This window comes from Schistocerca gregaria, unplaced genomic scaffold, assembly GCF_023897955.1.
Source record: "Schistocerca gregaria isolate iqSchGreg1 unplaced genomic scaffold, iqSchGreg1.2 ptg000251l, whole genome shotgun sequence".
Lineage (NCBI taxonomy): Eukaryota > Metazoa > Arthropoda > Insecta > Orthoptera > Acrididae > Schistocerca > Schistocerca gregaria.
In genome coordinates, this window is record NW_026061759.1 from 10058411 (window position 1) to 10071038 (window position 12628).

Consider the following 12628-nt stretch of genomic DNA (forward strand, 5'->3'; position numbering starts at 1 on the left):
GAAGCTTCTTCTGTGTTCTACTAAGATGGTTTTAGTGTTTCGGCATACCGCAGCACGCGACATAGCTTTGCAGACGATAAATGTAACCGTTTCAGAGAGAAGAGCGGCCAATGTGACGATCTGGCTTTAAGTCGATTCGATAACAAATGACGAAAACGGACGGATTTCTCAGGTTTTTACTACATATGAACACTTTTCACATTCTCCCTTGCAACGCGGCTGCAAGTCCTCCTTTCACGCAAAATCGTAAGGTCCTAGGTGATGTCCAAGCCACCAAAGCCGGCTAAAAAGTGAACAATCGACAACTAAAACTTGAATTGTACTACTTCTTACTGGCTATTGCTTCAACTTAGAAGCTTCTTCTGTGCTCTACTATGGTGCTTTTAGTGTCTCCGCAAACCGCAGCACACGACATAGCTTTGCAGACGATAAATGTAACCGTCTCAGAGAGAAAGCGGCCAATGTGACGATCTGGCTTTAAGTCGATTCGATAACAAATGACGAAAACGGACGGATTTCTCAGGTTTTTACTACATATGAACACTTTTCACATTCTCCCATGCAACGCGGCTGCTAGTCCTCCTTTCATGCAACATCTTAACTTCCTAGGTCATGTCCAAGCCACAATAGCCGGCTAAAAAGTGATTAATCGACTACTAAAACTTGATTTGTACTACTTCTTACTGGCTATTACTTCAAATTAGAAGCTTCTTCTGTGTTCTACTATGGTGCTTTTAGTGTTTCGGTATACTGCAGCACGCGACATAGCTTTGCAGACGATAAATGTAACCGTCTCAGAGAGAAAAGCGGCCAATGTGACGATCTGGCTTTAAGTCGATTCGATAACAAATGACGAAAACGGACTGATTTCTCAGGTTTTTACTACATATGAACACTTTTCACATTCTCCCATGCAACGCGGCTGCTAGTCCTCCTTTCATGCAACATCTTAAAGTCCTAGGTCATGTCCAATCCACCAAAGCCGGCTAAAAAGTGAATAATCGACAACTAAAACTTGAATTGTACTACTTCTTACTGGCTATTACTTCAACATAGAAGCTTCTTCTGTGTTCTACTATGGTGCTTTTAGTGTTTCCGCATACCGCAGCACGCGACATAGCTTTGCAGACGATAAATGTAACCGTTTCAGAGAGAAGAGCGGCCAATGTGACGATCTGGCTTTAAGTCGATTCGATAACAAATGACGAAAACGGACGGATTTCTCAGGTTTTTACTACATATGAACACTTTTCACATTCTCCCTTGCAACGCGGGTGCAAGTCCTCCTTTCATGCAAAATCTTAAGGTCCTAGGTGATGTCCAAGCCACCAAAGCCGGCTAAAAAGTGAATAATCGATAACTAAAACTTGAATTGTACTACTTCTTACTGGCTATTGCTTCAACTTAGAAGCTTCCTCTGTGTTCTACTATGGTGCTTTTAGTGTCTCCGCATACCGCAGCACGTGACATAGCTTTGCAGACGATAAATGTAACCGTCTCAGAGAGAAAAGCGGCCAATGTGACGATCTGTCTTTAAGTCGATTCCATAACAAATGACGAAAGCGGACGGATTTCTCAGGTTTTTACTACATATGAACACCTTTCACATTCTCCCGTGCAACGCGGCTGCTAGTCCTCCTTTCATGCAAAATCTTAAGGTCCTAGGTCATGTCCAAGCCACCAAAGCAGGCTAAAAAGTGAATAATCGACAACTAAAACTTCAATTGTACTACTTCTTACTGGCTATTACTTCAACATAGAAGCTTCTTCTGTGTTCTACTATGGTGCTTTTAGTGTTTCCGCATACCGCAGCACGCGACATAGCTTTGCAGACGATAAATGTAACCGTTTCAGAGAGAAGAGCGGCCAATGTGACGAACTGGCTTAAAGTCGATTCGATAACAAATGACGAAAACGGACGGATTTCTCAGGTTTTTACTACATATGAACACTTTTCACTTTCTCCCATGCAACGCGGCTGCTAGTCCTCCTTTCATGCAAAATCTTAAGGTCCTAGGTCATGTCCAAGCCACCAAAGCAGGCTAAAAAGTGAATAATCGACAACTAAAACTTGAATTGTACTACTTCTTACTGGCTATTACTTCAAATTAGAAGCTTCTTCTGTGTTCTACTAAGATGGTTTTAGTGTTTCGGCATACCGCAGCACGCGACATAGCTTTGCAGACGATAAATGTAACCGTTTCAGAGAGAAGAGCGGCCAATGTGACGATCTGGCTTTAAGTCGATTCGATAACAAATGACGAAAACGGACGGATTTCTCAGGTTTTTACTACATATGAACACTTTTCACATTCTCCCTTGCAACGCGGCTGCAAGTCCTCCTTTCACGCAAAATCGTAAGGTCCTAGGTGATGTCCAAGCCACCAAAGCCGGCTAAAAAGTGAACAATCGACAACTAAAACTTGAATTGTACTACTTCTTACTGGCTATTGCTTCAACTTAGAAGCTTCTTCTGTGCTCTACTATGGTGCTTTTAGTGTCTCCGCAAACCGCAGCACACGACATAGCTTTGCAGACGATAAATGTAACCGTCTCAGAGAGAAAGCGGCCAATGTGACGATCTGGCTTTAAGTCGATTCGATAACAAATGACGAAAACGGACGGATTTCTCAGGTTTTTACTACATATGAACACTTTTCACATTCTCCCATGCAACGCGGCTGCTAGTCCTCCTTTCATGCAACATCTTAACTTCCTAGGTCATGTCCAAGCCACAATAGCCGGCTAAAAAGTGATTAATCGACTACTAAAACTTGATTTGTACTACTTCTTACTGGCTATTACTTCAAATTAGAAGCTTCTTCTGTGTTCTACTATGGTGCTTTTAGTGTTTCGGTATACTGCAGCACGCGACATAGCTTTGCAGACGATAAATGTAACCGTCTCAGAGAGAAAAGCGGCCAATGTGACGATCTGGCTTTAAGTCGATTCGATAACAAATGACGAAAACGGACTGATTTCTCAGGTTTTTACTACATATGAACACTTTTCACATTCTCCCATGCAACGCGGCTGCTAGTCCTCCTTTCATGCAACATCTTAAAGTCCTAGGTCATGTCCAATCCACCAAAGCCGGCTAAAAAGTGAATAATCGACAACTAAAACTTGAATTGTACTACTTCTTACTGGCTATTACTTCAACATAGAAGCTTCTTCTGTGTTCTACTATGGTGCTTTTAGTGTTTCCGCATACCGCAGCACGCGACATAGCTTTGCAGACGATAAATGTAACCGTTTCAGAGAGAAGAGCGGCCAATGTGACGAACTGGCTTAAAGTCGATTCGATAACAAATGACGAAAACGGACGGATTTCTCAGGTTTTTACTACATATGAACACTTTTCACTTTCTCCCATGCAACGCGGCTGCTAGTCCTCCTTTCATGCAAAATCTTAAGGTCCTAGGTCATGTCCAAGCCACCAAAGCAGGCTAAAAAGTGAATAATCGACAACTAAAACTTGAATTGTACTACTTCTTACTGGCTATTACTTCAAATTAGAAGCTTCTTCTGTGTTCTACTAAGATGGTTTTAGTGTTTCGGCATACCGCAGCACGCGACATAGCTTTGCAGACGATAAATGTAACCGTTTCAGAGAGAAGAGCGGCCAATGTGACGATCTGGCTTTAAGTCGATTCGATAACAAATGACGAAAACGGACGGATTTCTCAGGTTTTTACTACATATGAACACTTTTCACATTCTCCCTTGCAACGCGGCTGCAAGTCCTCCTTTCACGCAAAATCGTAAGGTCCTAGGTGATGTCCAAGCCACCAAAGCCGGCTAAAAAGTGAACAATCGACAACTAAAACTTGAATTGTACTACTTCTTACTGGCTATTGCTTCAACTTAGAAGCTTCTTCTGTGCTCTACTATGGTGCTTTTAGTGTCTCCGCAAACCGCAGCACACGACATAGCTTTGCAGACGATAAATGTAACCGTCTCAGAGAGAAAGCGGCCAATGTGACGATCTGGCTTTAAGTCGATTCGATAACAAATGACGAAAACGGACGGATTTCTCAGGTTTTTACTACATATGAACACTTTTCACATTCTCCCATGCAACGCGGCTGCTAGTCCTCCTTTCATGCAACATCTTAACTTCCTAGGTCATGTCCAAGCCACAATAGCCGGCTAAAAAGTGATTAATCGACTACTAAAACTTGATTTGTACTACTTCTTACTGGCTATTACTTCAAATTAGAAGCTTCTTCTGTGTTCTACTATGGTGCTTTTAGTGTTTCGGTATACTGCAGCACGCGACATAGCTTTGCAGACGATAAATGTAACCGTCTCAGAGAGAAAAGCGGCCAATGTGACGATCTGGCTTTAAGTCGATTCGATAACAAATGACGAAAACGGACTGATTTCTCAGGTTTTTACTACATATGAACACTTTTCACATTCTCCCATGCAACGCGGCTGCTAGTCCTCCTTTCATGCAACATCTTAAAGTCCTAGGTCATGTCCAATCCACCAAAGCCGGCTAAAAAGTGAATAATCGACAACTAAAACTTGAATTGTACTACTTCTTACTGGCTATTACTTCAACATAGAAGCTTCTTCTGTGTTCTACTATGGTGCTTTTAGTGTTTCCGCATACCGCAGCACGCGACATAGCTTTGCAGACGATAAATGTAACCGTTTCAGAGAGAAGAGCGGCCAATGTGACGATCTGGCTTTAAGTCGATTCGATAACAAATGACGAAAACGGACGGATTTCTCAGGTTTTTACTACATATGAACACTTTTCACATTCTCCCTTGCAACGCGGGTGCAAGTCCTCCTTTCATGCAAAATCTTAAGGTCCTAGGTGATGTCCAAGCCACCAAAGCCGGCTAAAAAGTGAATAATCGATAACTAAAACTTGAATTGTACTACTTCTTACTGGCTATTGCTTCAACTTAGAAGCTTCCTCTGTGTTCTACTATGGTGCTTTTAGTGTCTCCGCATACCGCAGCACGTGACATAGCTTTGCAGACGATAAATGTAACCGTCTCAGAGAGAAAAGCGGCCAATGTGACGATCTGTCTTTAAGTCGATTCCATAACAAATGACGAAAGCGGACGGATTTCTCAGGTTTTTACTACATATGAACACCTTTCACATTCTCCCGTGCAACGCGGCTGCTAGTCCTCCTTTCATGCAAAATCTTAAGGTCCTAGGTCATGTCCAAGCCACCAAAGCAGGCTAAAAAGTGAATAATCGACAACTAAAACTTCAATTGTACTACTTCTTACTGGCTATTACTTCAACATAGAAGCTTCTTCTGTGTTCTACTATGGTGCTTTTAGTGTTTCCGCATACCGCAGCACGCGACATAGCTTTGCAGACGATAAATGTAACCGTTTCAGAGAGAAGAGCGGCCAATGTGACGAACTGGCTTAAAGTCGATTCGATAACAAATGACGAAAACGGACGGATTTCTCAGGTTTTTACTACATATCAACACTTTTCACTTTCTCCCATGCAACGCGGCTGCTAGTCCTCCTTTCATGCAAAATCTTAAGGTCCTAGGTCATGTCCAAGCCACCAAAGCAGGCTAAAAAGTGAATAATCGACAACTAAAACTTGAATTGTACTACTTCTTACTGGCTATTACTTCAAATTAGAAGCTTCTTCTGTGTTCTACTATGATGGTTTTAGTGTTTCGGCATACCGCAGCACGCGACATAGCTTTGCAGACGATAAATGTAACCGTTTCAGAGAGAAGAGCGGCCAATGTGACGATCTGGCTTTAAGTCGATTCGATAACAAATGACGAAAACGGACGGATTTCTCAGGTTTTTACTACATATGAACACTTTTCACATTCTCCCTTGCAACGCGGCTGCAAGTCCTCCTTTCACGCAAAATCGTAAGGTCCTAGGTGATGTCCAAGCCACCAAAGCCGGCTAAAAAGTGAACAATCGACAACTAAAACTTGAATTGTACTACTTCTTACTGGCTATTGCTTCAACTTAGAAGCTTCTTCTGTGCTCTACTATGGTGCTTTTAGTGTCTCCGCAAACCGCAGCACACGACATAGCTTTGCAGACGATAAATGTAACCGTCTCAGAGAGAAAGCGGCCAATGTGACGATCTGGCTTTAAGTCGATTCGATAACAAATGACGAAAACGGACGGATTTCTCAGGTTTTTACTACATATGAACACTTTTCACATTCTCCCATGCAACGCGGCTGCTAGTCCTCCTTTCATGCAACATCTTAACTTCCTAGGTCATGTCCAAGCCACAATAGCCGGCTAAAAAGTGATTAATCGACAACTAAAACTTGATTTGTACTACTTCTTACTGGCTATTACTTCAAATTAGAAGCTTCTTCTGTGTTCTACTATGGTGCTTTTAGTGTTTCGGTATACTGCAGCACGCGACATAGCTTTGCAGACGATAAATGTAACCGTCTCAGAGAGAAAAGCGGCCAATGTGACGATCTGGCTTTAAGTCGATTCGATAACAAATGACGAAAACGGACTGATTTCTCAGGTTTTTACTACATATGAACACTTTTCACATTCTCCCATGCAACGCGGCTGCTAGTCCTCCTTTCATGCAACATCTTAAAGTCCTAGGTCATGTCCAATCCACCAAAGCCGGCTAAAAAGTGAATAATCGACAACTAAAACTTGAATTGTACTACTTCTTACTGGCTATTACTTCAAATTAGAAGCTTCTTCTGTGTTCTACTATGGTGCTTTTAGTGTTTCCGCATACCGCAGCACGCGACATAGCTTTGCAGACGATAAATGTAACCGTTTCAGAGAGAAGAGCGGCCAATGTGTCGATCTGGCTTTAAGTCGATTCGATAACAAATGACGAAAACGGACGGATTTCTCAGGTTTTTACTACATATGAACACTTTTCACATTCTCCCTTGCAACGCGGGTGCAAGTCCTCCTTTCATGCAAAATCTTAAGGTCCTAGGTGATGTCCAAGCCACCAAAGCCGGCTAAAAAGTGAATAATCGATAACTAAAACTTGAATTGTACTACTTCTTACTGGCTATTGCTTCAACTTAGAAGCTTCTTCTGTGTTCTACTATGGTGCTTTTAGTGTCTCCGCATACCGCAGCACGTGACATAGCTTTGCAGACGATAAATGTAACCCTCTCAGAGAGAAAAGCGGCCAATGTGACGATCTGTCTTTAAGGCGATTCGATAACAAATGACGAAAGCGGACGGATTTCTCAGGTTTTTACTACATATGAACACTTTTCACATTCTCGCGGGCAACGCGGCTGCTACTCCTCCTTTCATGCAAAATCTTAAGGTCCTAGGTCATGTCCAAGCCACCAAAGCCGGCTAAAAAGTGAATAATTGACAACTAAAACTTGAATTGTACTACTTCTTACTGGCTATTACTTCAAATTAGAAGCTTCTTCTGTGTTCTACTATAATGCTTTTAGTGTTTCGGTATACTGCAGCACGCGACATAGCTTTGCAGACGATAAATGTAACCGTTTCAGAGAGAAGAACGGCCAATGTGACGATCTGGCTTTAAGTCGATTCGATAACAAATGACGAAAACGGACGGATTTATCAGGTTTTTACTACATATGAACACTTTTCACATTCTCCCGTGCAACGCGGCTGCTAGTCCTCCTTTCATGCAAAATATTAAGGTTCCACCTAATGTCCAAGCCACCAAAGCCGGCTAAAAAGTGAATAATCGACAACTAAAACTTGAATTGTACTACTTCTTACTGGCTATTACTTCAAATTAGAAGCTTCTTCTGTGTTCTACTAAGGTGCTTTTAGTGTTTCGGCATACCGCAGCACGCGACAAAGCTTTGAAGACGATAAATGTAACCGTTTCAGAGAGAAGAACGGCCAATGTGACGATCTGGCTTTAAGTCGATTCGATAACAAATGAAGAAAACGGACCGATTTCTCAGGTTTTTACTACATATGAATACTTTTCACATTCTCCCATGCAACGCGGCTGCTAGTCCTCCTTTCATGAACATCTTAAGGTCCTAGGTCATGTCCAAGCCACCAAAGCCGGCTAAAAAGTGAATAATCGAAAACTAAAACTTGAATTGTACTACTTCTTACTGGCTATTACTTCAAATTAGAAGCTTCTTCTGTGTTCTACTATGGTGCTTTTAGTGTTTCGGTATACTGCAGCACGCGACATAGCTTTGCAGACGATAAATGTAACCGTTTCAGAGTGAAGAACGGCCAATGTGACGATCTGGCTTTAAGTCGATTCGATAACGAATGACGAAAACGGACGGATTTCTCAGGTTTTTACTACATATGAACACTTTTCACATTCTCCCGTGCAACGCGGCTGCTAGTCCTCCTTTCATGCAAAATCTTAAGGTCCTAGGTCATGCCCAATCCACCAAAGCCGGCTAAAAAGTGAATAATCGACAACTAAAACTTGAATTGTACTACTTCTTACTGGCTATTGTTTCAACTTAGAAGCTTCTTCTGTGTTCTACTATGGTGCTTTTAGTGTCTCCGCATACCGCAGCACGCGACATAGCTTTGCATACGATAAATGTAACCGTCTCAGAGAGAAAAGCGGCCAATGTGACGATCTGACTTTAAGTCGATTCGATAACAAGAGACGAAAGCGGACGTATTTCTCAGGTTTTTACTACATATGAACACTTTTCACATTCTCGCGGGCAACGCGGCTGCTACTCCTCCTTTCATGCAAAATCTTAAGGTCCTAGGTCATGTCCAAGCCACCAAAGACGGCTAAAAAGTGAATAATCGATAACTAAAACTTGAATTGTACTACTTCTTACTGGCTATTACTTCAACTTAGAAGCATCTTCTGTGCTCTACTATGGTGCTTTTAGTGTCTCCGCATACCGCAGCACGCGACATAGCTTTGCAGACGATAAATGTAACCGTTTCAGAGAGAAGAGCGGCCAATGTGACGAACTGGCTTTAAGTCGATTCGATAACAAATGACGAAAACGGACGGATTTCTCAAGTTTTTACTACATATGAACACTTTTCACATTCTCCCGTGCAACGCGGCTACTACTCCTCCTTTCATGCAAAATATTAAGGTCCCACCTAATGTCCAAGCCACCAAAGCTGGCTAAAACGTGAATAATCGACAACTAAAACTTGAATTGTACTACTTCTTACTGGCTATTACTTCAAATTAGAAGCTTCTTCTGTGTTCTACTAAGGTGCTTTTAGTGTTTCGGCATACCGCAGCACGCGACATAGCTTTGCAGACGATAAATGTAACCGTTTCAGAGAGAAGAACGGCCAATGTGACGAACTGGCTTTAAGTCGATTGGATAACAAATGACGAAAACGGACGGATTCCTCAGGTTTTTACTACATATGAACAGTTTTCATATTCTCCCTTGCAACGCGGGTGCAAGTCCTCCTTTCATGCAAAATCTTAAGGTCCTAGGTGATGTCCAAGCCACCAAAGCCGGCTAAAAAGTGAATAATCGATAACTAAAACTTGAATTGTACTACTTCTTACTGGCTATTACTTCAACTTAGAAGCTTCCTCTGTGTTCTACTATGGTGCTTTTAGTGTTTCGGTATACTGCAGCACGCGACATAGCTTTGCAGACGATAAATGTAACCGTTTCAGAGTGAAGAACGGCCAATGTGACGATCTGGCTTTAAGTCGATTCGATAACGAATGACGAAAACGGACGGATTTTTCAGGTTTTTACTACATATGAACACTTTTCACATTCTCCCGTGCAACGCGGCTGCTAGTCCTCCTTTCATGCAAAATCTTAAGGTCCTAGGTCATGCCCAATCCACCAAAGCCGGCTAAAAAGTGAATAATCGACAACTAAAACTTGAATTGTACTACTTCTTACTGGCTATTGTTTCAACTTAGAAGCTTCTTCTGTGTTCTACTATGGTGCTTTTAGTGTCTCCGTATACCGCAGCACGCGACATAGCTTTGCATACGATAAATGTAACCTTCTCAGAGAGAAAAGCGGCCAATGTGACGATCTGACTTTAAGTCGATTCGATAACAAGAGACGAAAGCGGACGTATTTCTCAGGTTTTTACTACATATGAACACTTTTCACATTCTCGCGGGCAACGCGGCTGCTACTCCTCCTTTCATGCAAAATCTTAAGGTCCTAGGTCATTTCCAAGCCACCAAAGACGGCTAAAAAGTGAATAATCGATAACTAAAACTTGAATTGTACTACTTCTTACTGGCTATTACTTCAACTTAGAAGCATCTTCTGTGCTCTACTATGGTGCTTTTAGTGTCTCCGCATACCGCAGCACGCGACATAGCTTTGCAGACGATAAATGTAACCGTTTCAGAGAGAAGAGCGGCCAATGTGACGAACTGGCTTTAAGTCGATTCGATAACAAATGACGAAAACGGACGGATTTCTCAAGTTTTTACTACATATGAACACTTTTCACATTCTCCCGTGCAACGCGGCTACTACTCCTCCTTTCATGCAAAATATTAAGGTTCCACCTAATGTCCAAGCCACCAAAGCCGGCTAAAACGTGAATAATCGACAACTAAAACTTGAATTGTACTACTTCTTACTGGCTATTACTTCAAATTAGAAGCTTCTTCTGTGTTCTACTAAGGTGCTTTTAGTGTTTCGGCATACCGCAGCACGCGACATAGCTTTGCATACGATAAATGTAACCGTTTCAGAGAGAAGAACGGCCAATGTGACGATCTGGCTTTAAGTCGATTCGATAACAAATGACAAGAACGGACGGATTTATCAGGTTTTTACTACATATGAACACTTTTCACATTCTCCCGTGCAACGCGGCTGCTAGTCCTCCTTTCATGCAAAATCTTAAGGTCCTAGGTCATGTCCAAGCCACCAAAGCAGGCTAAAAAGTGAATAATCGACAACTAAAACTTGAATTGTACTACTTCTTACTGGCTATTACTTCAACATAGTAGCTTCTTCTGTGTTCTACTATGGTGCTTTTAGTGTTTCCGCATACCGCAGCACGCGAAATAGCTTTGCAGACTATAAATGTAACCGTTTCAGAGAGAAGAGCGGCCAATGTGACGAACTGGCTTTAAGTCGATTCGATAACAAATGACGAAAACGGACGGATTTCTCAGGTTTTTACTACATATGAACACTTTTCACTTTCTCCCATGCAACGCGGCTACTAGTCCTCCTTTCATGCAAAATCTTAAGGTCCTAGGTCATGTCCAAGCCACCAAAGCAGGCTAAAAAGTGAATAATCGACAACTAAAACTTCAATTGTACTACTTCTTACTGGCTATTACTTCAACATAGAAGCTTCTTCTGTGTTCTACTCTGGTGCTTTTAGTGTTTCCGCATACCGCAGCACGCGACATAGCTTTGCAGACGATAAATGTAACCGTTTCAGAGAGAAGAGCGGCCAATGTGACGATCTGGCTTTAAGTCGATTCGATAACAAATGACGAAAACGGACGGATTTCTCATGTTTTTACTACATATGAACACTTTTCACATTCTCCCTTGCAACGCGGGTGCAAGTCCTCCTTTCATGCAAAATCTTAAGTTCCTAGGTGATGTCCAAGCCACCAAAGCCGGCTAAAAAGTGAATAATCGGTAACTAAAACTTGAATTGTACTACTTCTTACTGGCTATTGCTTCAACTTAGAAGCTTCTTCTGTGTTCTACAATGGTACTTTTAGTGTCTCCGCATACCGCAGCACGTGACATAGCTTTGCAGACGATAAATGTAACCGTCTCAGAGAGAAAAGCGGCCAATGTGACGATCTGTCTTTAAGTCGATTCGATAACAAATGACGAAAGCGGACGGATTTCTCAGGTCTTTACTACATATGAACACTTTTCACATTCTCGCGGGCAACGCGGCTGCTACTCCTCCTTTCATGCAAAATCTTAAGGTCCTAGGTCATGTCCAAGCCACCAAAGCCGGCTAAAAAGTGATTAATCGACAACTAAAACTTGAATTGTACTACTTCTTACTGGCTATTACTTCAAATTAGAAGCTTCTTCTGTGTTCTACTATGGTGCTTTTAGTGTTTTGGTATACTGCAGCACGCGACATAGCTTTGCAGACGAGAAATGTAACCGTTTCAGAGAGAAGAACGGCCAATGTGACGATCTGGCTTTAAGTCGATTCGATAACAAATGACGAATACGGACGGATCTATCATGTTCTTACTACATATGAACACTTTTCACATTCTCCCGTGCAACGCGGCTGCTAGTCCTCCTTTCATGCAAAATCTTAAGGTCCTAGGTCATGTCCAAGCCACCAAAGCAGGCCAAAAAGTGAATAATCGACAACTAAAACTTCAATTGTACTACTTCTTACTGGCTATTACTTCAACATAGAAGCTTCTTCTGTGTTCTACTATGGTGCTTTTAGTGTTTCCGCATACCGCAGCACGCGACATAGCTTTGCAGACTATAAATGTAACCGTTTCAGAGAGAAGAGCGGCCAATGTGACGAACTGGCTTTAAGTCGATTCGATAACAAATGACGAAAACGGACGGATTTCTCAGGTTTTTACTACATATGAACACTTTTCACTTTCTCCCATGCAACGCGGCTGCTAGTCCTCCTTTCATGCAAAATCTTAAGGTCCTAGGTCATGTCCAAGCCACCAAAGCAGGCTAAAAAGTGAATAATCGACAACTAAAACT